The sequence below is a fragment of the Mus caroli genome, unplaced genomic scaffold (genome assembly GCF_978045245.1).
Source record: "Mus caroli unplaced genomic scaffold, Mus_caroli_1 scaffold_11, whole genome shotgun sequence".
NCBI classification, from domain to species: Eukaryota; Metazoa; Chordata; class Mammalia; order Rodentia; family Muridae; genus Mus; species Mus caroli.
Genome location: NW_028227266.1, coordinates 111,528,182 through 111,551,252, shown reverse-complemented (window position 1 = coordinate 111,551,252; position 23,071 = coordinate 111,528,182).

The window sequence follows — 23,071 nt, the reverse complement described above, 5'->3', positions numbered from 1 at the left end:
CTTCTGTGTATACTGTTTGAGGATAAGGAAAAATTGTATATTTTATCATTATATTTTATTTTCCAGTTATAAAAATAACCAGGAGAAGAAAGTACAGGCACACTGACTTTCAACTATTTCTAAGGATGAGTTCTAAATACAGTTTAAAAAATGTCCTGTGATTTTCTTTTGTTCTTGTTGAGTGAATTGACACAAGCTGCTGTAGTAAGGAAGTACAGTCTGGGTTTGCTCAAACACAAGAAACACATTGTCTCACATTTCTGTGGAGGGGGGAAGTCAAGGTTTGAAGTGTCTGAGAGGCTAGCTTGCACTGAAGCATCACGTTGCTTGCTGATGTCTGAAGGCAAGTTTTTCTGTCCCAATATCTCCCTCACTTCATATGACAGACTCTCTGGATCTCTCTCTCTATTCACAGGGTTATTTCTTTACACGGTTGACAGTTGTTTTATGTTTCCTTATGTCCTCATAGCAATGATTATATCTGAAGTGGCCTGATTTCAGGTATGGGGACTGGGGTTCCAACATATCTGGGGAATGGAAACATTTCAACTAATGTTAGCCTTCCCTGTCTTTTGCAAAATGTCATAGTTTCTTAACACAAAAAGCACATTCAGCCTATTGTCTCAACAGCCTTCAACTCTTTCCCAGATTCTATCAATATAATAATCAACTCTGGAAGCCCAAAGTATTGTCTTAAAATTTAATTGAGATGTAGATGCACCCAGGAAATTTGGCATTCTTGGGCAAAATTGCTCTCATATCAATGTGAGAAATTCAGAAAACAAGATACCTGATTCAAGTTCAGATGAACAACTATCGGATATACATTGTACTCTATGGGGAGACATCAGAGGAGCAAAGGCTTTTTTGGTGTAAGAGAGCTTGCAACTCAGTGATGACAAAGTCTGTCAGTCAGCATTTGTAGGATGCTTTCTCCCTGAGATTTGGCTTCAGTGACTACTCCCCCTTGCCCTGGGTCAGTAATGTTGTGATATGAGCCCTTTGCAGTGTTTTAGAGGTGTTTGTCAAGATAAACCTCAGCCTTGCTTCCAGAACTTGCTGCCTAATGAGACTGCAGACCTTCTGAGTCATCCAGTACCATTTGTTCTTTGTTCAACATCTCTTCTTCAGAGCATCCCTCTCTTTTCACATTGTTCTGTGAGCAGAAAGGCGGTACCCAGTAGCTTTGCACACTCATTTCTTGGAAACCAGTTCAAATAAGCACATAAGTCCAGTACTCACAATTTCAAGTCTCTAAGAAAACCTACCAAATGTAACTCAGGCACTGTGACATGATAGCATCAGCCACAAGCAGACACCAAAATGTTCGTCAGTTTCTCAGAGCTGTTGACATGAACATTGGCAACTGAGTAGTTAAGACAACAGGCATGCATTGTCTCTTAGTCCTGGAGACTCAAAGTCTGAAATTAAGATGTCAGCTGGACTCTTTCCTTCCAGAGGCTGGGAAAGTCTGTTCCATGTCCCACTCCATGTTTATAGTGACAGAGGTCTGGCAAACCTCAGCTTGCTTCTCTCCTGTCTATAACCTCATTTCAACTAATTATATCTTTAATTACCCTGTTTCCAAATAAGGTCATATTCTTCAGTAATGGAGTTAGGAAACAATGTCATTGCAGTTGTAGTTGTTGTTGTTGTTATTTATTTTTTGCCGGGTGGGGGGTACACGATAAGGTATCTTCAGAGAAAAGAATGCATGTGCTCCTTGGCACTTTCTGTTCTCCAGCTATCCATCTGTCTATGGAGAAAGGGGACAGGTGTAGTGACCTTGAATGGCATCTAAAAATGCAGTTTTAAATCTGTTAGCTGCAACAGCAACCTACTTTCTTCTTTTGCAGGATGGTAGAAGTGGATTTACCTGGGCATTTATTTCTCTACTTTCCTGCAACCTCACAGAAATGATAGCAAAGAGAAACAGCAAACTAAAAACAGTTGAGTGTGACAAGTGTGTGGGAGGAGATGAGAGCTATAAAATTCAGGAAGCTGGAGAGAGGCAGATGGGAAACTGATTGGACAGCCCTGCAAAAGCTGGAGGCTAAGTCAACAATGGAATGCTAGGAGCAGACAGCCTGAAAACATGGGCTTGCAGCATATGCATCACACATATTAGGGATCAGAGGCTCCAAGAGCCTCTTGCAAGCATGGAGACCTGAGCTGAATCCCCAGCATCCACATCAGTAAGTTTGGCATGGTGGTACTGGTTCATGATCTAGCACTGGGGATGTGGGGCTCTGGGGCTCACTGAGAAGATATCTTAGCTAAGCTTGATGCCTGGTGGATTCAGTTCAGCAGGTGGAATACCAAGGACTCACATTGTAGAAGGAGAGAATTAACTATATTGGGTTGTACTCTGCACTGTGCAATGCATTCCCCCCTCCCCTTCCCCTCTCCCCCTCCCTCTCTCCCTCTCCTCCTCCCTCTATTCACACACACACACACACACACACACACACACACACACACACACTCACATTGTAATAGCTAAATAAAAAATTGGAAAATCTTTTTCTCAAACTGTATCTCTGCTATGTCTTTTTGAGGAAGCTATCGGATTGTATCTTCTTATCAAAATGATGTACTAAGTAAAACTAGAGGAGAACATGGAGTCCAGCAGGGACTCCTCGATGCCCCTCATGTAGTATTGTGTGTTATCATTCTTAGGAACACTTCCCTTGTACTGGCTCATCTCTGGACGTATATCCCATAGCCTTAGCCTTTTCGTCCTGAGTGTATTTCTCTGTGATGTTCAGACAAATAACCTGAAGGGAGGTCTAGGTAGATCTATGCAGTGTTTTGACAGTAGATCTAGGTGATCTAGGTGCTCATTTCTATGGTACTGATTAAGAAAAATTAGGTTGACTCACATTTAGCAGCAAGATATTAGCTGTTCATTTAGCAGTGTATCAACATTTTAAAAAAGAAAATGGCTATGCACAAACAAACAGCAAGATACAGATGGAGATGGAAAACCAACAGTGTTTATGTAAATGAAGAACATCTGTAGATAACAAGCTATGTGTTGAATACATTGGAACCCAACAGTTTGGTAGGAGAAAGTGATGGAGACAAACTGGTATTGAGATGAGCAAACAGAACCAGAGAAGTCCTCAGGCTGGCATATATTTCCTCCATACTCCTTCTGTCCCAGGTAGAGCCTCTGCAAGCTCTGTGTACATATCATTTGGTTTTACTCAGGACCCTGACACCAGAGAATGACAAAAACATTTGCTTCCTCCTGGTCTCTAGATACACAGTGGTGATTTCCCAAATGGATGCAGGAATTTCAGGGAATATAAATACTGGTACAGTTGTGAATACCAAGCTTTCATCTCATAGAATGATTCAAATCTCCTGCTTAAAAAATGGAAGTAGAAGATGATACCTATAGACATATCTGGAAAAAACTATAAGGGGTAATACTAGCTTCCTTGTATTTTTAGACTACCCATAAGAGAGTTTCTCCTTAATGTCCCACTCAAGGTAGAACAGACAGTCCATAGCTGCATTACATGAGCGTCTGTCTACAAAAATATATTTTGAAAATAGTTGGAATTTTAGGCGGTGCCATATTTAAAAAGCATGGCTCTCTAGGCTCTAGCTGAAAGATAGGTTTTCAGTTATTATCCCACTGAAGTGATCAGCTACCTGAAAGGAGCAACTTAAGGCAGGCCTTCTTCTGGCTCACAGTTTTAAGTGAAACAGTTCATGGTGGTGCAGCAAACATGGGGAAGGAGCTTGAGGCAGCTGGCTGTGTTGTGTCCATACTTAGGGAACAGGTGAATCTTGGTTTTGAGTTTGCCTCTACATTTCCCCATTTTGTTAAGTCTAGGACCTCTGACTATGGGATGGTGCTGCCCAGATTCAGGGTGTATTCTCTCTCCTCCTTTAAGTCTTTCTGGTACCATCTTGACAGCCAGAGGTGTATCTCCAAGACCATTCTTCATCTACTCAAGTTGCTAATAAAAATTAATCATCATACAAACAGAGGACTTGAGTGATCTCTTGCAGTCTGTAGCCCTTCCTTTGCTGACTGACTGGTGTTTAGTGAAAGCCAGCTGCATCCTGCATCCCAGGTGGCTGTGTCACCTCCAATATGCAGCAGTGTATGGGACCAAATGTCACTTACATGAGCACACTCTCACAAGAGCAAGCAAATGAAGGATATGAACTTCAACAAGTTGGTTTCATCCATGATAGACAAGAACAGACATTGAAAATAAATACTTAGACATACTTTTATTAATTAAGCTTATTGTTTGATAATTTATACTACTTTCTCATGATTTACTCATTTTAAATTGTATTGAAAGTTTAGTCACAAAATGGGTAGACTGGAGAGGTGGGTAAAAAATCATATTACAAATAGGCTACACATCGTTTGGTAGGTTTGGGTTGTAAGTAAGCTTCTGTGCCAGTGACTGCATTAGAACTTCTTTATTGAAAATTTTAAAACTGAACTGTTAAACTCCTACTGAAGTGTTATCTTGCACCTGCTTTTCACAAGGGGGTGATCTTTGGAAAGTCCTATTTACCGTCTTCACTAACACACACACACACGCACACACACACACAAACTGTGCCCAGCATTAACCGAACACTATGAGCAATTTAGTTCAATGAATACTTGGGTTAAGCTTCACAATCTGTTTGTCATATAAGAAGCACAGATTAGTGGGCAGGGCAAGAGATAGGCATGGCGTTTAGTTGTGGCAGAAGGTGAGGTCTCTCTCTAGGCTTTCAGGATTTGTGATCCTGAGAGACCTTTGGGGCTTTTGTGAATAGTACAATATACCTTTTTAATTTTTGTAAAAAAAAAAAAGGATTCGTAATAAATTATATATTAACTAATTTTCTCATTGTAATAAAATATCCTGATGAGCAACTTAAGGGAGAAAGAATTTATGTTGGTTTATAGTCCCAGGGTACAGTTCATCATGAATGGCAAAGCATGGAGACACAGTCAAGAGGTTGGGTGCATTACAAAGTCAGGGACACAGAGAAAAACACCGGTTCTCAGCTAGCTTCCTCTATTGAATTTGGTTCCAGCAGGACTTGATCCCACTGAATGGTGCCACTTCACAGTGAGTGTGGGGGTTCCTACCACATTACCCTAATGTAAAGGCCCCCTCACAGACATGTCCAAGGATTTGCTGTCACGGGGACTCTAAATCCCATCAAGTTGACAATGGAGATTAACCATCACAGATAATTGAATTAAATATTCCGTTTTCTTTGTGATAATGCACTCTTCTAAAAAAGAAATGTCTTTTTCACTTATTTTCAGGACATGTCAAATCCAGGCTGGCCTCCTTTGCCCCATTAGTGTGAATTACAGATTCTTCCCTGTCATGGCCCAAAGCAAGTAAGTTAATTTAGACCCCCAGATGAGTAATGCTACCAGGATATTTTTAGTGACTCTAATAATGACTGAATCTTGTGGTTTGCTGCAAAGACATTATTAGCAGCTGATGCCAGGCTTAGACAGGAAGATGAAAAGGTGTGAGTTGCAAAGGCTTGGGAGAAGATGCAGGGTGCAAGAAGGGATGACTGGTTCTCAATGACATTCGGGCAGACATCATTCCTATCGGGAGGTCAGAGAAGCAGCACCCGAAGCCTTCAAATGGTAGACAATCTGATGACAGTGACCAAGAAAACAAGAAGGTTCTAATTTCCCCCTGACTGATAAAGCTGTCTGAGGTAGATCAATTTAGTACGGTTGTTGTTAGGAAATTGGTCCTGTTTGATGTTCCCCAAGAAGAACACGTAGTTTCCTAGGAAACATCCTTTTCTACTTAAATCTAATTCTCTCACGTAGCAGGATCCGATGAGTCACTCGGCCTGACTTTTCTCTCACTTCCTTCTGCCCATTAAGAAAGACCTACCAGCTGGAAATCTGCTAAGTGAAATGAATTTATTAGCTGCCTTTGCCTTGTTCTTCACTTAACTCTTGTGTTCCTTCCTTACAAGCCTAACAGCTTCCCCGATGTGAAGGACTACAGATAATGAAGGAGCTAGCTGTGGATGTGAGCAACCGGTTCTCTCAATTTCTTGGTGATTAGACCATATTTCAACTGCAGCTTTAAATGGAAAACAGTGCGTGCCCAGAGCTGGCCTTTCCTTGTAAGCACTAGTGGAATTTGATGTTGGCTTCATTTGATTTTCTATTTCTGCTCTCAATTTATGGTTGGGACAGAAGCGGGGGCCTGATGGAGATAAGAGAAGGAACATTTAAGTTATATATATATATATATATATATATATATATATATATATATATGCCTGTCTTTATTCTATCTGTACTAACAACTATAGACAGAGCTATAAGAAATCTAGAACTTGGAGCTAACCAGAATCCATTTTTAATTTGATGATGTTACACATGATGTTTGTAAGAAATGAGAGTTTGTGTCTCTTAAGTATGCTGAGTCTGCAGTTTATGGAACTTTCACATTCTAAGCACAGTTATCTCCATGGCAACATGTGCCAGCTTGGGTGACAGAGGGAAGCCTGATGCAATTTAATGTAAATAAGAGGTTTTCACAGTGAAACCCCACAGGTTCCCTGCTGGGTTGCCATCCCAGAGCTCCCCAGGAAGGAAGGTCTTGCTACTGACTGCAGCATCTCTTGGCTCTTGGCAGGAGCAACCATAAAGGCACATGGCCACTCGCATTTCAGCAAATCTTATCAGATACTCAGTGTATGCCAGAGTCTTACTGAACAGTTTCCTTGTGTAACACAGGGGAAGGAGGTGGTGTTGCTGAATGTGTGTTTTATACACCTCCGAGCAGGTTCTCAGCTCCGATTGCTCTTCACCTCTACCAGTGTCGTTTTTCCTCCCACTCTTAGGCAAACATATTGGTTTTATTGTTTGTGTTTCTTTTCAAAAATGATGGACTCATGAGGCTATCAAAACGTCTGCAGCTTGAGCGATTGAGTCACTAGTTTCATACAAGCAACGGAAAGTGTGTGTTAAGTCTAGCAAGCTTCAGTAAAAATCAATTAGAAAAGAGTGACTATAAATTTTATGATGTGTATATGTTTGTGCCTGTATGTGTTTGTGTGCATGTTCAGATTTGTGTGAACATGTGTGGAGGCTAGAGTCAGCTTCAGCTGTCATTCCTCAGGGGTAACTCACCTTGTGTTTTTGGAGACATGGTCTTAATGTTTTTGTTTTTTGTTTTTGATTTTGCCTGGAACTTACTTAGGCAACTAGGCTAGATGGCCTTTGAGCCTTAGGGAATCTTCCTGTCTCTGTCTCCCCAGTATTGAGAACACAAGCATGTGCCACCATACCCAACTTTATTCATATGGGTTCTGGGGAATTGAACTCAAGTCCTCATGCTTGCATGGTAAGCATTTTATTGACAGAACCACTTCCCCTAGCCTCTAAACCTGTGTTGAAAACCAGTTGTTTAGCTCTAAGGAATTGCATGTAGGTTGGTCCTAGATGAATAATAATCTACTACAGAATTTCAGTGACATGAATCAATAAAAAACAATACCATGAAGTTCAACTGATCTGGGCTTTCTTGGGTTGGAAAATACTCATTTTTATGCATCTGTCTAGAGATGAAGGTTGGGCTTGTTCCTTCAGTGTCTCCCAGCCCCCTCCTGGATTCGATGGGTGAGCCCAGCCCTACTTAGTGACAATTCTACAATCCTCCCCATTTGCCTCGCTTTAGGTCCTGGATGTTGCCATATGACAATTAAGACAATACAAGCAATTATTTCCAGGAGGCACAGATGGTGTTTGTTTCATTTGAGAACCCAAATCCTTACTGGTCCTTCTTTTAAGGTCCATTTCTCAGGAAACATTTCATGCACACAACAATAAAGAGCAGCAAATGACATTATTAATATCTGAAGACTCATTAAATTCTACTTAGTATTAAAATGTTCCAAACTCTCGGGAGAGTTCTGAATATAAATGTTCATTTAATCTACCTTCAAATTGAAGTACTTTAGCAGAAGAAAGAATCAGATTTTGGTCAGCAAATGTTACACAACAGTTGCTTCCAGAGGGCTGCTCTCTGGCCCCATTTCCTCTGTATATTTGAATTTGTAACTTCAGGCAGAAGTCTTTTCCTTGGGTAGAAGATTGTATTTATCTTCCAGTTCTAATCATCTTCGTTCTTCCTCTTGAGGGATGGCCATTTTATAGGAGGGCACTATACAGAACACCAGTGAGATTGTCATGAAACTTTCTGGATTCCATCAATGAAAGTAAGATCAGGGCTCAGCCACAAGACATAGGACAGGATGGAAGGTCATACATCCGCTTTTATTGCAAGGTATTTAAAAGGGAATAGAAAGACGGGTTTATGGAAATTAGGTAAGGTATGTTACAATGTGGATATGTCTGGGAGCCTCTTCTGAAGTTGTATGAATGGAGAGGTCAACTGGTGTTTCCAGTCTGAGGTTGCGCTGGCTACAGGGAAGACAGGGAAGAGACTACAGTGAGAGCCACACAGAGTCACTGAGACACAGGTCCTTAGAAGAGTGAGTTGGGAGATTTCCATGTCCCTCATCACTGGTTTAGGTAGTACCCTGTACAAGGAACTAAAAGCAGAGCATTCCCAGATGGTAATGGCCTGGGTTTCTACTAGGAAACAGCTCAGATCTGGGATCTGGTTCAAACAAAGAAGCAAACAAGCACATTTACTAGATCAAGAACTCAGGCAATAGCTTGTGATACAGGACTGCAATGCCAACTCCATGCAAGCCAGAAGCAGGTGGATCAGAGAGGTTCAAGGCCTTTTCTGTACTTCTGAGTGAGTTCAAGGTCATCCTGAGCAATTTAATGACAGCCAAGCTCAAATTCAAAAGAAAGCTGAATATAGCTGAGTATGTGGCTCAGTAGTAGAGCCTGGCAGAGTGAGGCTCAGGTTCCACCCTTGTGCTGCATAGTATTATGTCAATTTGACCCAAGTTAAAGTCATCTAAGAGAGGGAATCTCAGATAAGACAATACCTCCATAAGATTGGGCTGTAGGCAAGCCTATAGACCGTTTTCTTAATTAGTGATTGGTTAGGGAGGGCCCAGCTCACTGAATGGTATAACCCTTGGCATGGTGATACTGGGTCCTAGTGGGTAGAGGAGCAGGGCAGGGGGAGGGTATAGGGGACTTTGGGATAGCATTTGAAATGTAAATGAAGAAAGTATCTAATAAAAAATTGGAAAAGAGAAGAAAAGAAAAGAAAGAAAAGAAAAGAAAAGAAAGGAAAAGAAAAGAAAAGAAAAGAAAAGAGGCTGAGCAAGCTAAAGGGTACAAGGCAGTAAGCAGTGTCTCTTCATGGTTTCGACATCAGCTTCTGCCTCCGGGTTCCTGCCCTACTTCAGATTCTATCTTGACTTCCTTTGATGATGAACTGTGCTGTGGAAATTGAGCTAGGTTAATTCTTTCCTCCCCATGTTTCTGTGGTCATGGGGTTTCATCACAGCAAAAGTAAGCCTAACTAAGATAGGTTGGTCCCATGTGTTTCAGGGAGGGTGGTGGAAGAACTTTGGACTAGAAAAGCCATTGAGTGTTGACAACTCAGTGGGCTGTTCTGTAGGAGCTTGAAAGACAAGAATGTTGAGGGTAATCCAGACGATGGAGACGTGACTTGTGATATTTCAGAGAGACATTTAAGACTGTTTTGAGTTAAGGTTGTGTGGTCTGGTTAGCTGGGACTGAAAAATCAACTATGCCTAATAAGATACCAGAACCACAAAAACAAAAACTCTGCTTTGTTTGGATACTCAGTAGTGGTGAGCTGCGGCTGAGATATTAGTGATGATTGAGAGGAGAACAGCATCGTTGAGGTTAAATCTTCTGGAAAGTGTCTCTTGAGAAGTAGAACACAGACACTGCTCCAGACTTAACCAAGGTTGTGCCTTGTACTGTCCTCTGAACTTAACAGCCTAAGGGGTACCCAGGTGGTACTAGTTTTGAAGGTGTGAAAGCATCATGGAGACCAGCGGAGGCTTGGCACTATGGCAGGGTTTGCGTCCCTGAAGAGAAACCAGGAGAGGCTATTGGTGAAAGTGCAGCCCAGTTGCATCAGAAGACACCCAGTTTTGGGGATCCCAGTACCATGGGTTAACGACCAAGAATAGCAGCAGCTATGGAGTGGAACCAGTTAGATACTAGAAGACAAGCTCTGTGTGCTATGGACGGCAGGGCCAGAGAAGTGACCCAAACCATTTGGAGGAGCCCAGAATATACAGTGAATCTCAGATATTGGAAATTAAGTCATTTTCATTATAGGAGTTTCAATTTGCTTTGATCTGATTGTGACTAAGCCCTGGTTCTTCCTTCTTGAAGTAAAAAATTATTTAACTAAGTTTTGATTTGTACAGGAGTTCATAGTTGAGACGTTTTGAGCTTTTAAAAGAGATTTTGGATTCTTAAAGAGACTGAGTGTTTTAAAGGGACAAAACTTTAATGGGGTTTGAATTTGTAAAGACTGTGGGACTTTTAAAGTTATTTGTGTTTTTAATGTGAGAGCTTGGGGTTGAGAAAGAAAGGAAAGATTGTGGCATATCACTGATGTTTATGTGTCATGTTGACAATTGTACTGTATAGTTTTATGTTAACTTGACATAAGCTAACGTCATCTGAGAGGAGAAAAAATCTCAAGTTTCTTAATTAGACTGGGCTGTAGGCAAGACTGTGGGACATTTTCTCAATTAGGGATTGAAAGGGGAGCCCATAGTGGGTGGTGCCATCCCTAGGCTGGTTGTCCTAGGTTCCTGCCTTGTTTGAATTCCTGTCCTAGAATCCTTTTATGATGAACTGTCATGTGGAAGCATAAGTCGAATAAACACTTTCCTTTCCAAGTTTCTTGGGTCATGGTGTTTTATCTCAGCAACAGTAACCTTAATCAAGATGACCCTCTCCCTCTATCCCACGTTTAAAGCAAGATGAATAATGTCAGCACAGCAACAATGCTTATCTGACATTTTGGCACTGATATTGTCTCAGTTCTCAAAATGTACCATCTTCCCTGCAAACACATGACTTTGTGTCTTCCATCTAGCTTCTGGGAGATAATACTTAGCTACACCATTGAAAGGTGATAGATGGTTCTGTTTCTAACTTGAGAATTTCATATTTCTGAAAGAATAAATTCTAACATAGTGAATCAGGAAGCTGAGATTTGAACGATACTTAAGTAGTGTGTGTGTGTGTGTGTGTGTGTATGTATGTATGTATGTATGTATGTATGTGGTTTATGTGTGTGTAGTATGTGATACATGCATGTGAGTGTGTGGATGCATGTTCCCAGAGACCAAAGCTGAATTCTGAGTGTCCTTCAACTCTGTTTGCCTTTCAACAGACCCAGAAGTTTGGTATTTCTGCTAGGCTGGCTGGTTAGTCAGCTCTAGGGATCTGCCTGCTCTTGCCCCTGAATGCTGGGTTTACAGGCACTTATGGCTACATGCAGCTTTTATGTGTATATTTGGAATTTAATCTCTGGTTCTGGTGCTTGAAAAGAAAGTGTCCTAACTCCATGAGTCATCTCCTCAGCCCTCTAATTTGGGACTCTTTATAATCACAATCACAAATGGAGCTGCCTCAGAACTAATAAAACAGAAACTTGTTTCCAGTTACAGGAGCAATGGACATGGAAATACAAAAGATGATCATGGACATGCAGAGCTGTGAACAAGAGACAATTTGACACACATGCTCTAGAGCTGATGGTCCCTGCCTGTGCTCAAAGACAAAGCAGTGCTTAGACTGCTGGAATGGACTCAGTTAAAACCCAGGTTTGCTAGGAATTCTGGGACTGTAAGGGTTCAGTCCTTGGGTCACAGAGCCTTCAGAGAAGCTGAGGGGTGGCTACCATAGAAGGAAAGTGAACGATGACTCTGAACATCTGTGAAATGTTGGACATCATTGACAAATTCTGACCCATCAACTCTGATGTTTCTTCCTTAAACAAGTCACCTCAGTGCCTATAACTATCTCTTAAGTGTCAAAGCTGAGATCTTAGAGACACAGCATTTCTAGAATACTGCTAAGTCACTCCAGTGACTTCTTACTGGGATCTTAGAGATTTGTTGTTTGTGTTGCTAAAAGTAAAACAACAGGCACAGATAGACAGACAGGCACAGAACCCCCAGAGAAACATCTATACAGACACACACAGACACACAAAGAAACATGCACAGATAAACACTTGTAAATAGACAGACACAGAGACACAGAGGCAGACAGAGATAGACAAAGACAGACACAAGTTCAGATAGACACAGATAGAGACAAAGAGACACAGAAAGACACAAAGACACACACAGTCAGACATTGAGACAAACACAAAGAGACACAGACACACACAGAGAAGGCATATAAACATACAGGCATATATATATATATATATATATATATATATATATATATATATACACACACACACAGATAGACACTGATATATACAGACACAGAAAAAGACAGACACAGAAAGACACATTGATATGCACAGACACAGAAAGATAGACAGATACAGAGAGACAGACACACACAGACTCATAGACACAGACACAAATACACACACAGATAGACACACAGAGACACATACATGCACACATACACACATAGATATACAGACACACATATAAAGACACAGAAACATGAAGACAGATATACACACAGAGAGACACACATATACACACACACACACCACTGCTACCACCACCATCACCACCAAACACATAAACACACAGGCCCAGACATACACAGAGACAAAAACACAGACACACTCATACACACAGGGAAACACACAGAGACAGAGACATAGAAAGGCACACACAGAGAGGCATACACAGACACACACAGAGTCACAGGGAGACATGCACACAGAGACACACACACACACACACACACACACACATAGGGATAAAACTAAAAATTTGAAAACCTACATGTACCAACAGTCAATATACATTTCATTTCACTGATAGAGGAATTCAGCAAGCTTCCTCCTTCTGAGAGCTCTCTAGGATGAGACCCTAGGATGCAGTCACAGGTCTGTTGAGGCTATGCAACCCCCTTCCTGCTAACACACCAGGATATTTATACTACACCCTCAGAAGCTGTATGGAGCCCAGCAGGTCACATTTTCTGACGCTCCTAACAAATCCTAGGCACAATTCTAGGCTGTTTAGGAGAAACAGGCACAAGACATCACACAATTAGGGCAAATAATCCTAGTGGGGTCTTGAGTAAAAATCTAATATTTTAGATTTTAAAATTACATTTATTGTTTATTTTTGGAAGAAGTGCTCACAGGCCATTGCCTCTGGATGCAGATTAGAGAACAGCTTGGCGTCACTTCTTCCATGTTAGAGAAAGTTAGCAGTGAGTGTCTTTACTCTCCAAGCCACACCTAGCTTTGTCTTTTTATAATAGTGAGAGATTTTTTTTTCTATTTTAGATCTTCCCACAGTTTTCAGTCTTTTTTCTCCATTAGTTTCCTTCTCAACTGCCCTCCTCTTTCCAGGGTTTCCTCTGAGAAGGGTTGGTTTTCTGGGTCAGAGGCCACATAGGTGACAAGTGAGTGTTTTCGAGCGCCTGCATGAAGATGGATAAATTATGCATACCCCTCCTTTGATTTGTTCTGCGTGGACCTTATCTATGTCTATCCGTTCCTTGTTTACATTATTACTGCTGCCAAAATGATTAGCCCAGAACTGAAGGCACAGATCAATTATGAACTGTGCCTTGAGCAGCAGGTAGCTTCAGTCTGCTCCAGGACCTGCAGGCCTTCCATGCATTGCATAAAAGGGAGAGCAAATTCCTGGCAAAGTCAAAATGACCTGTCACCTGATGTGTTCTAAACTGACTTTAGACTAGGCCTGTAGATAAAGAAGCAAGGCTAGAAGGCTCCTTGTATATATTCTATACTTTCTGAACCCCAAGAAAGTCTCAGAGAAGACAAGATTCTTCTCTTAGATGAGACCGTTGTCTCAGGGAGACATTGAGATATCATATTTTTATGGCACTGTGAGACAATGGTTGCTTTGTTGATGGTAACCCTGGAAACTGCTGGGAAGGTACACTCTATGCCCTTCATTATAGCAATCTAGGCCCCGAGAGTTAGGAGACAGAAACCATGTGCCTCATCTTCCTAACCTCACATTTGAGCCTGCTATTGCGTCATTGATTGTTTAGCTGACATCTTCTCTCCCTCTAACCAGGCAACACTTCCTATACTGTCCTTCTGTGAAGGTAAGCTACAGAATGCTTCTGTGTCAATGGGACCCTCACAAAGACTTGAGACTTCCCCTCTACTCCAGCAAGCCTGATCCTTCCAAACCCAAATTTCCTGTGACTCATGGCTAGGCTTTACCAGTGCCTGTGACTCCTGGCACATAGTCTAGGTCACACGGAATGGAACATTCCCCAACCTATCACAGTGTCCCAATAACCTAAAAGAACAAGAAACTGCCTTTGCACTGTGCAACTGAAGGCTCTGTCTCTCTTTTCAGAATCTCACTATGTTGCCCATGGTACAAAGCTATAGGTGGCCTGATTCTCCTGAACTGAAGGATATGTATCCTTTCAGGGCATCCTTTAGATTGCCTGTGGCTGTGATGTCCTCTTTCCTAATGTCTCAGGATATTTGTCTCAGCATACTTTCTATAAACCAACATTCTTCTGTAATACATTATACCTATGGATTAGGAAGGCAGAACTAGACATTTTTGTGATGGTAATGTTGGTCTCTATCTGTATACTAAAACATGGCAGTCTCAAGTCTTATGCACTCTCTGTAAGCTTAAATGTTGGTGGGGACTGAGGAAATAAACATTAAATTTTGAGTCTTATTTAAGTTTTAAAATCTGCTTAAATATGGACAGAGGCTATGTTGCATAGTGGCAAAGGTCTAGAAGGTTCTTGTGATATGCCCGATGTCATTTCTTAGCTTTGAAGTGGGAGAACTTCTCTGTCTGCTCAGGACCTCTGACTCAGCTGTGAATTATAACCGGCTTACAAATATTGGAGCAAATCTCCCAACCAGGCACAGACTGCCAAGTTCAAGTTGTAAAAGGGAAGAGCCTGTTGCCTTGGCAATGATGGAGGGAGATGGATACTGCTGGAAGCCAGTGATGGAGGAAGATGAGTCCCTTAACAATAGCACCCTGGAACATTCAAGGCTGGGGTTGTAGTTCAAGTGGTAGAATACTTGCCTAGCTTGCATGAATTGCTGGATGAAACTCTGTGTAGCATCAACTGTGGTATATGCTTATAATTTCAGAACTCTGCAAATGCAGGCAGGGAGATCTCAACTTCAAGGTTACCCTTGTCTACGTATTGAGGTTACCTGGGTTACACAGTCTATCCCCCCCCAAAAGCATGAATATAGCATGAATATTACAAATGAACACATATCCCAAGTATACTAAGTTAACAAAACTAGACATGAGTGTGGGAATATTTCCTTATTTAAGGGAATATAGGCCGTGAAAGCTAAAATAGAAATGCAGCCACTGACAATTAGGAGGGAAGCAAAAGCAAGCTAGGGTTGGTATGAAGTGCAACTCAATTTGTCTTGCACAAAATGTTAAGAAATAATGTCCCCAAAATGGGCATATTAAAGAGCTATGTGAGAACAGCAGCTACAAAATGGTCTCTGAGACAAAGAGGTCAAAGCTGTTATCTCCTTAGAGAGCAACATCTTGTTGGGAGAAGTGGATTGGCAGAGGGTGAGTTAATACCTCTCAGCATTTTGTTTCTTTGGTCCTGTTAGTTCTCTTTATTGAGCATCCTCGGTTTGACATTAAGGTGGAAAATAAACTTAACAGGAATAAAAAACAAATTAATGGAAGGATGTTTGAGAAAGAACACTTAAGGAACAATCTAGTTCATTAGTGTTCTTCCTGTGTATTTTGCTAGGCATACAAAAATGTTTACTCGTGGAATTATTTGTATTGCCTACTCTATGCAGGCCATCATTTTTGCCCAGCAAGCCCAGTCCCTCACTATAGTCTTAGATCCCCTAACTAATTAGATAGCACAATTGACATAGAGTTAGCTGAGCCTCACATAGATTCAGACCCAGTCTGGAGCATACTCTAGGTATAGGGCAACAAGCATAGAAGGACATGAAGGTAGATGTGGCTAATTGGGGTGGGTAGTAGAGGGAGGAAACGAGACAGTAATACAATAAAAAGTGGAATAGATACATGTACAAAGATGTCATAATGAAACATTATATAAAATTTATAGATGCTAATAAAAACACCGAAAGAAACGAGAAACATTCCCGTGGGTCAGTCACTCTGTCACAGATACCTGCAAGAGGAATAACTGGATTCATCTATTTTGGCTGCTTGTTATGCATACTAAGAAGGATGGGTAGAGCCAAGTAAAGGCTAGTTTATGGGCATTGGGCAAACAGCAAGCAGTCTGAATAGTTAAAGACCACCTTGAACCTGGTATTGAAGAAGCTAGACAATGATGGAAGACAGGCAGTTGCTCTACTTCAAAGCTATAGGTTAGCCACTGAAAGGTCAGAGGTGTTGCAGTAGTTTATGCATCCTAACAAGGTTCATGGATGGCAGAATCAGAGACCAGGCTAAATCCACATACACAGTGCACCCACAGAATGCCTTGCCTTGCTTGCCAAGACTGCACAGGTTTTTAATACTTGGTAAGAGCTGATTCTTACCAGCTGTTATATATGAGCAAGGGTGAATGGAGTGGGAACAGCATAACATAACCCTTTCTGACAATGAGCACCTGACCTTCTGATCTAGGGCAGCTAAGATTCTAGTTCCATTGAATCTTGGCTCTTCTATGCACTGAGCCTTAAGCACATCTATTTTAAAATCTCTTTGTTAAAGTCATATTGGGAATTATTTCATGTTTCTGAATAGAATTGAGAGGTTAAGCCCACCTGACTATCATTGTACTTCAGTAATTTGACATGGTTGCAAAGTCCATTACATCTAGACCCTCCAAGGGCAAAAGAGCCATATATACCCCATCATTTCCAGAATTACCCTTGTAGGAGGTTTAATCCATGCTTAATGGACCAGGAGACTTTCCCCAAGCTCACCATGTCATGTAGAGCACATTCCACCACTGCACACTTTCCTGCATCCCTAACATCAAAATCTTTATCAGAAAATTCCAAGGGAAACTGTAAGTCATCCTTACATTGGTGCAGAGGAGATGATGAATCTCCTGGTACTCTGGGTTCTGTGCAGTCTCTCCATCAAATGTGGCTTTTCCTTCCAGAATCTCTCTTGGTCATGTTCCAGGCCCATTGCTCTTGGTGCTGAGATTGACCTCATTAATTCAAGCTGATTATATAAAATCACTGCCTACTGCCTCAGGCTGCCACTATAACTACACAAAAACCAGAAATCCATGTTCTTCTGTCTTAAGGCCAGAGAGTACAAGGCCAGGCTGCTAGAGGCGTGTACCTCTAATGGAGACCCTCTTCCTGCTTTGTAAATGGCCACCTTCCCAACATGAAGATGGTTTCAGATTATGACCTAACTAAATCCCAATTATGCCTGAAAGCTCCTGCCTACTAATACCACCAGCACATTCATGTCCCATCTCAGACAGTAGCCTGTTATTCATAAGATCCATGCCTGTTCAAAGCCCACCCAATGCATAGACCTCATACATTCACATTGAGTTTAAATAACTCTTTTTGCTACTTTGTTGTCTGTGTGCACATCTTTCACTATTTGAAGCAGATACTGGAAACTGTAAACAACCAGTCTAGACAAAGACAAATAAGCAATCAACTGTGAACCCATGAAAGGTGCTTCCTGGATATAGTGGTAGGAGCAGTGTGGGCTAGACATTCCCATTTCAAACAGAATTAAGAAAGAGGCAAAGGATGATTGGTAAAAAACAAATTTTGAATCATCACTTGGCAAGTCCCGCTAGCATGCAGAACCTGAGGACAATCCGTTCTGGGTCTAGACTCTGCCCGTGAGGACTCAAGAGTTGCCATTCTTCATTCTGGATCCACTGAGTTGCCAATGAGAGGTCAGAAACCCTGTAGCAGGCACTACTGAAGTGGAAAGCAAGTGACCTTGGTGACATCCACTGACCTCCAGTGACATTCTTCAATTTCTTTCAAGAGTCATGCCTGATTGCAGATAAATAGCCCAATGATGTAGTCTCATAGGTAGCAGGAATTCTGACAGCATTTTTTTTTACTCTCTTCCCCTGTCTCATTCTTTTTAGATGGGTTTTTTTACTGGCACAATCCCATGTTTATGTCTGTATCTCTAGGATGGCAGAATAACCTCAGGAACCACAGCAGCCTTGACCATCTCTTTAGAAGAAGCTCTTCTGTGGTTTTCAATGCTGATAGCTTGAGAAATTTGCAAGCCCACAAGCTCTGTTCTTTTGTATTTAACAACCCTGTCTCCATCTTCCTCTTGTTCTCACATTTCCATAAGAGGAACAGGAACAAGGGGAAGAGATGCTGTATCTTTAGCACTAGGCTAGGAAACCTCTGATAAATACAGTTATTTTATCATATGCAAGACTTGGCCTTCCAGAAAGTGCTATGACACAGGTTAGATAAATTCTTTGCCACTTTATAAAAAAAAAAATGACAGCCTCCTTCTAGATCCAAACACAGTCCTTCGTTTTACTTAAAACTTTCATGGCTCTGCCTTTGATATCCATGTTTCCAGTATGCACCTTAGATTTCTTTCATCCATACACAGTTTCAAAGCCGCTTTTATACTTTTGGGTAAATTACAGTGATCACTGTTTCTTTGTATCAAAATTTAGTCTTAATAGGATGCCATAACAAAATACCAAGGATGTGGGGAATTAAGCAAAAGAGTTTTCTATCTATCTATCTATCTATCTATCTATCTATCTATCTATCTATCTATCTATCTATCTATCTATCTGACTGTTTGTCAAATTTATTTTTTACTGTTTAGAAGGCAGACAGTCCACGTGCTGTTGCCAGCAAATCAGATTTCTGGTGAGACTTGTAGAGTGCCAACTTCCTGCTCCATTTTACATGTGCTTTCCTAATTGAGTCCATGTGTAGAGAAAGAGAAAGAATCCTAGCTTTTCTGATAAGGCACAGCTTCTAGAGGAAGGAGCCTGGGGGTAGGGCTTACTCCCTCTCCCTCTCTCTCTCCCTCCCCCTCCCATCCCTCCCTCCCCCTGCCCCTCTCCCCCTCCCGCCCCTCTCTCTCTGTGCATGTGCCCATGTGTGTGCATGTCCCCCCATCTCTCTCTGTGTGCATGTGCCCATGTGTGTGTTCATTCCTACATGTATCTGAACTTTTACAAGTTGATACAGGGATGAAGGCCCAAGATTAATGCTAAGAGTCTTCTTCAGTCCCTCACCACCTTATGTATTCAGTCAGTGTCCTTCAGTTGAACCCAGAGTGCACAGCCCCAGCTGCTTCAGCTAGCCAGTTTTTTCTAGAGAACCCCTGGAACACCATCCATAGGAGAGAAAGCAGGCACTGGGTCCAGACTGCATTGTGTTTTCTATGAATTATCTCCTACTTCAGACCCGCACTTGAATTTTCTTTTTTTTTTTTTCCTACTTCAGCTGCATCATTAGCCACTGTAGAATTTCCTTGGTTAACCAAAGGACTCCTCAGACCTTTACATTGTGTGTGTGTATACATAAACATATACATATGTATATGCACATAAATATATATGTATACACACACATACATAAAAGTGTATGAAAGATCATTAGCCTTCTAAGTTATATTCTTCAAACAGTAAATTTACAATAAAGTTCAAGGATTAAGCCAAACTTAAAATTTAAGTTAAAACTTTAAAAAATTAGTAGAAATATTGAGTTTGCATCCTCTTAACCTTAAAGAACTTCTCTCTGTAAGTGTACTTGTAATGTAGATGACATATGAGGTGTGCTGTTTAGATTTAGGGATGGCAGAGGAGTAACAAAATGATAAAACCTCAAGGCTACAAAAACTCTGGCACTAAGGAAGCAAAGTGTTCAACAGCCTTGTCTGTGATGCATGAGGAAAACGTGGATCATCTCTGCAGGCAAATGGCTGTGTCTATGGTGCTGAGGGTTCTTGACGTTATCAGCAAGAATGGCAAAGCTGATCACAGGATGAAGGCTTCCTTCCTTGCCAATACCTCCTAATTTCTCTCTTTCTTTCCTGTCTCATCATGACCTGAACTAACCTTAATGCATCCCCGATCTGAAAATATGATCACATTAAAATTAACGCCTTGGAGAAGGAGGTAGAAGGGAGTCACAAGTATTCCATTCAGGATACTTATTTAGAATAAATTCCAGTGGGTTCTTTTTTTTTAATTTTTAATAATTTTTATTACGTATTTTCCTCAATTACATTTCCAATGCTATCCCAAAAGTCCCCCATACCCTCCCCCCCACTCCCCTACCCACCCATTCCCATTTTTTTGGCCCTGGCGTTTCCCTGTACTGGGGCATATAAAGTTTTCCTGTCCAATGGGCCTCTCTTTCCAATGATAGCTGACTAGGCCATCTTTTGATACATATGCAGGTAGAGTCAAGAGCTCCGGGGTACTGGTTAGTTCATAATGTTGTTCCACCTATAGGGTTGCAGATCCCTTTAGCTCCTTGGGTACTTTCTCTAGCTCCTCCATTGGGGGCCCTGTGATCCACCCAAATAGCTGACTGTGAGCATCCACTTCTGTGTTTGCTAGGCCCCGGCATAGTCTCACAAGAGACAGCTCTATCTAGGTCCTTTCAGCAAAATCTTGCTAGTGTATGCAATGGTGTCAGCGTTTGGAAGCTGATTATGGGATGGATCCCTGGATATGGCAGTCTCTAGATGGTCCATCCTTTCTTCACAGCTCCAAACATTGTCTCTGTAACTCCTTCCATGGGTGTTTTGTTCCCAATTCTAAGAAGGGGCACAGTGTCCACACTTTGGTCTTCATTCTTCTTGAGTTTCATGTGTTTAGCAAATTGTATCTTATATCTTGGGTATCCTAAGTTTTGGGCTAATATCCACTTATCAGTGAGTACATATTGTGTGAGTTCCTTTGTGATTGTGTTACCTCACTCAGGATGATGCCCTCCAGGTCCATCCATTTGCCTAGTGTTCTTTTCTTCATAAACCCTACTCTTTAGGAAGAGTGATATTTCCTGTTGATTCATTATCCAACCATGTGACCTGACTAATACAATGTTCCCTGGCTGGTTTTCCTCTGCCTCTTCTTGGTTGAGTGTTTGACCTTGGGTTACACATCCACAGGAGGGGAGGCAGACATTGGGTCTCCAATTTCACTTGTGTATTCTATTGAATGCATTCTACTTCAAACTCAGCATGTAGATTTTCTTTTCTTTTCTTTTCTATCCTCTCTCTCTCTCTCTCTCTCTCTCTCTCTCTCTCTCTCTCTCTCTCTCTCTTTCTTTCTTTCTTTTTTCAACTGCAGTTACATTTTTTTAGACACTGTAGAGATTTTCTTGATTAAGCAAAAAACTAGAACTCAACCATGCTTGGCAGGTGAAGACCACTGCTGTTAACACTCTTGACAGTGAAACAATCTTGGCACAATCAACTTCTGTTTCACACTGTGTTACCACTCCATTTCATAGAACCCCCTGTTTCCATTGTTTGCTTAGCTGTGGCATTCTGACTTCAGCGATTTCAGTGTTTAAAGGTTGGCCTGACCCAGGAACAAAACAGTCTAACAGTCTGGTTTAATTTGTGCTGCCATGGGCATCTTCTATATTGAAATTGGAAGAAACTCAACATTGAATTGTTTCTGCCATTGTTAATGGGTTGATGAACTGTGGTGTTCCTCTTTCAAATTAGGGGAAAGTGGCACCCATGTGGCTCAAACTTCAGGCTCATCAGAAAATAGGTGAGCCAGGTTTCTGACCACAAAGCACCAGAATGTGGTGAGTCCTTAAAAATGGCATAGTCAGCAAGAAGAAGAGTGAGGAGGGGAGGGAGGCATACTGGGATAGAGAAAATATTTTGTACACAATCTTTCTAACAGAGTAGTATAGCGACCCTTTCCCATCTTCCTTTTATCCTGAAATTGCTTTGCAAGCCAGAAAGGGTATGGGATGCTGTCAATCAGTGGTTTTCAACCTGTGGGTCTCAACCCCTATAGATGTCAAACAACCCTTTCCCAGGGGTCACCAAAGACCATTAGAAAACTCATATATTTATATTATGATTTATAACAGTAGGAAAATTAGTTGTGAAGAAACAAGGAAATAATTGTATGGTTGGAGGTCACTACATATGAGGAACTATATTAAAAAGTGACATCAGTTGGAAGGTTGTGAGAGCCACTGCTGTATCTAGACCTGAAGAAGACTTTGCAGTTTAAGAAGTCATTTGGGGCAATTATCAGACCAAACATAACTTGAGTCAGATATCTTTATAAAGCATCATATTCCTCCCTTGGCAACTGTGTGCAAAAAAGACTTATTCTCTCAGACCTCAGTATTGACATGTATAAGCTAATAAGTTTGATTAAACAACACCCAAGGGACCTAGAAAGATAGCTCAACAGTTAAGAGAATCTACTACTCTTGCAGAAGACCTCTACTTGGTTGCCAGTGCATACATAGGGAGACTTACAGTGATCATTCCAACTTCAAGGAATCCAGGGCCCTTTTCTGGACTCCATATATACCTGAACTCACACATGCACATATCCATACATAAATGCACACAATTACAGTAAATTGTAAAGCATAAAAATAAAAACAACCCCAAAATCAACATCTAAGCACTTGTGCATGTTTACTAGGTCTATGCTATTCCATTTTATTCCATTTTGTCCTATGGCATTCTTGAACTTGGCCGTAGATGTAATTTATCATTTGACCCGGCTCACTTTTGATATCCACCAAAGTCACAATGAAAAATAGCTTCTCAGGACAATTGACCTTTGAAATGTTGAAAGACCACAAAGAAAGATGGAACACCATGCTGCTAAGGCTGCCTATGGATGTTGGGGGTGGGGACTATTTCTCTGTTAACAGTGAACACTTCATTTATATGCACACCAACCTATCTGCATCTCAACCCAAGTGACATCGAGAATAGGCATTCAAGTAATTAATGT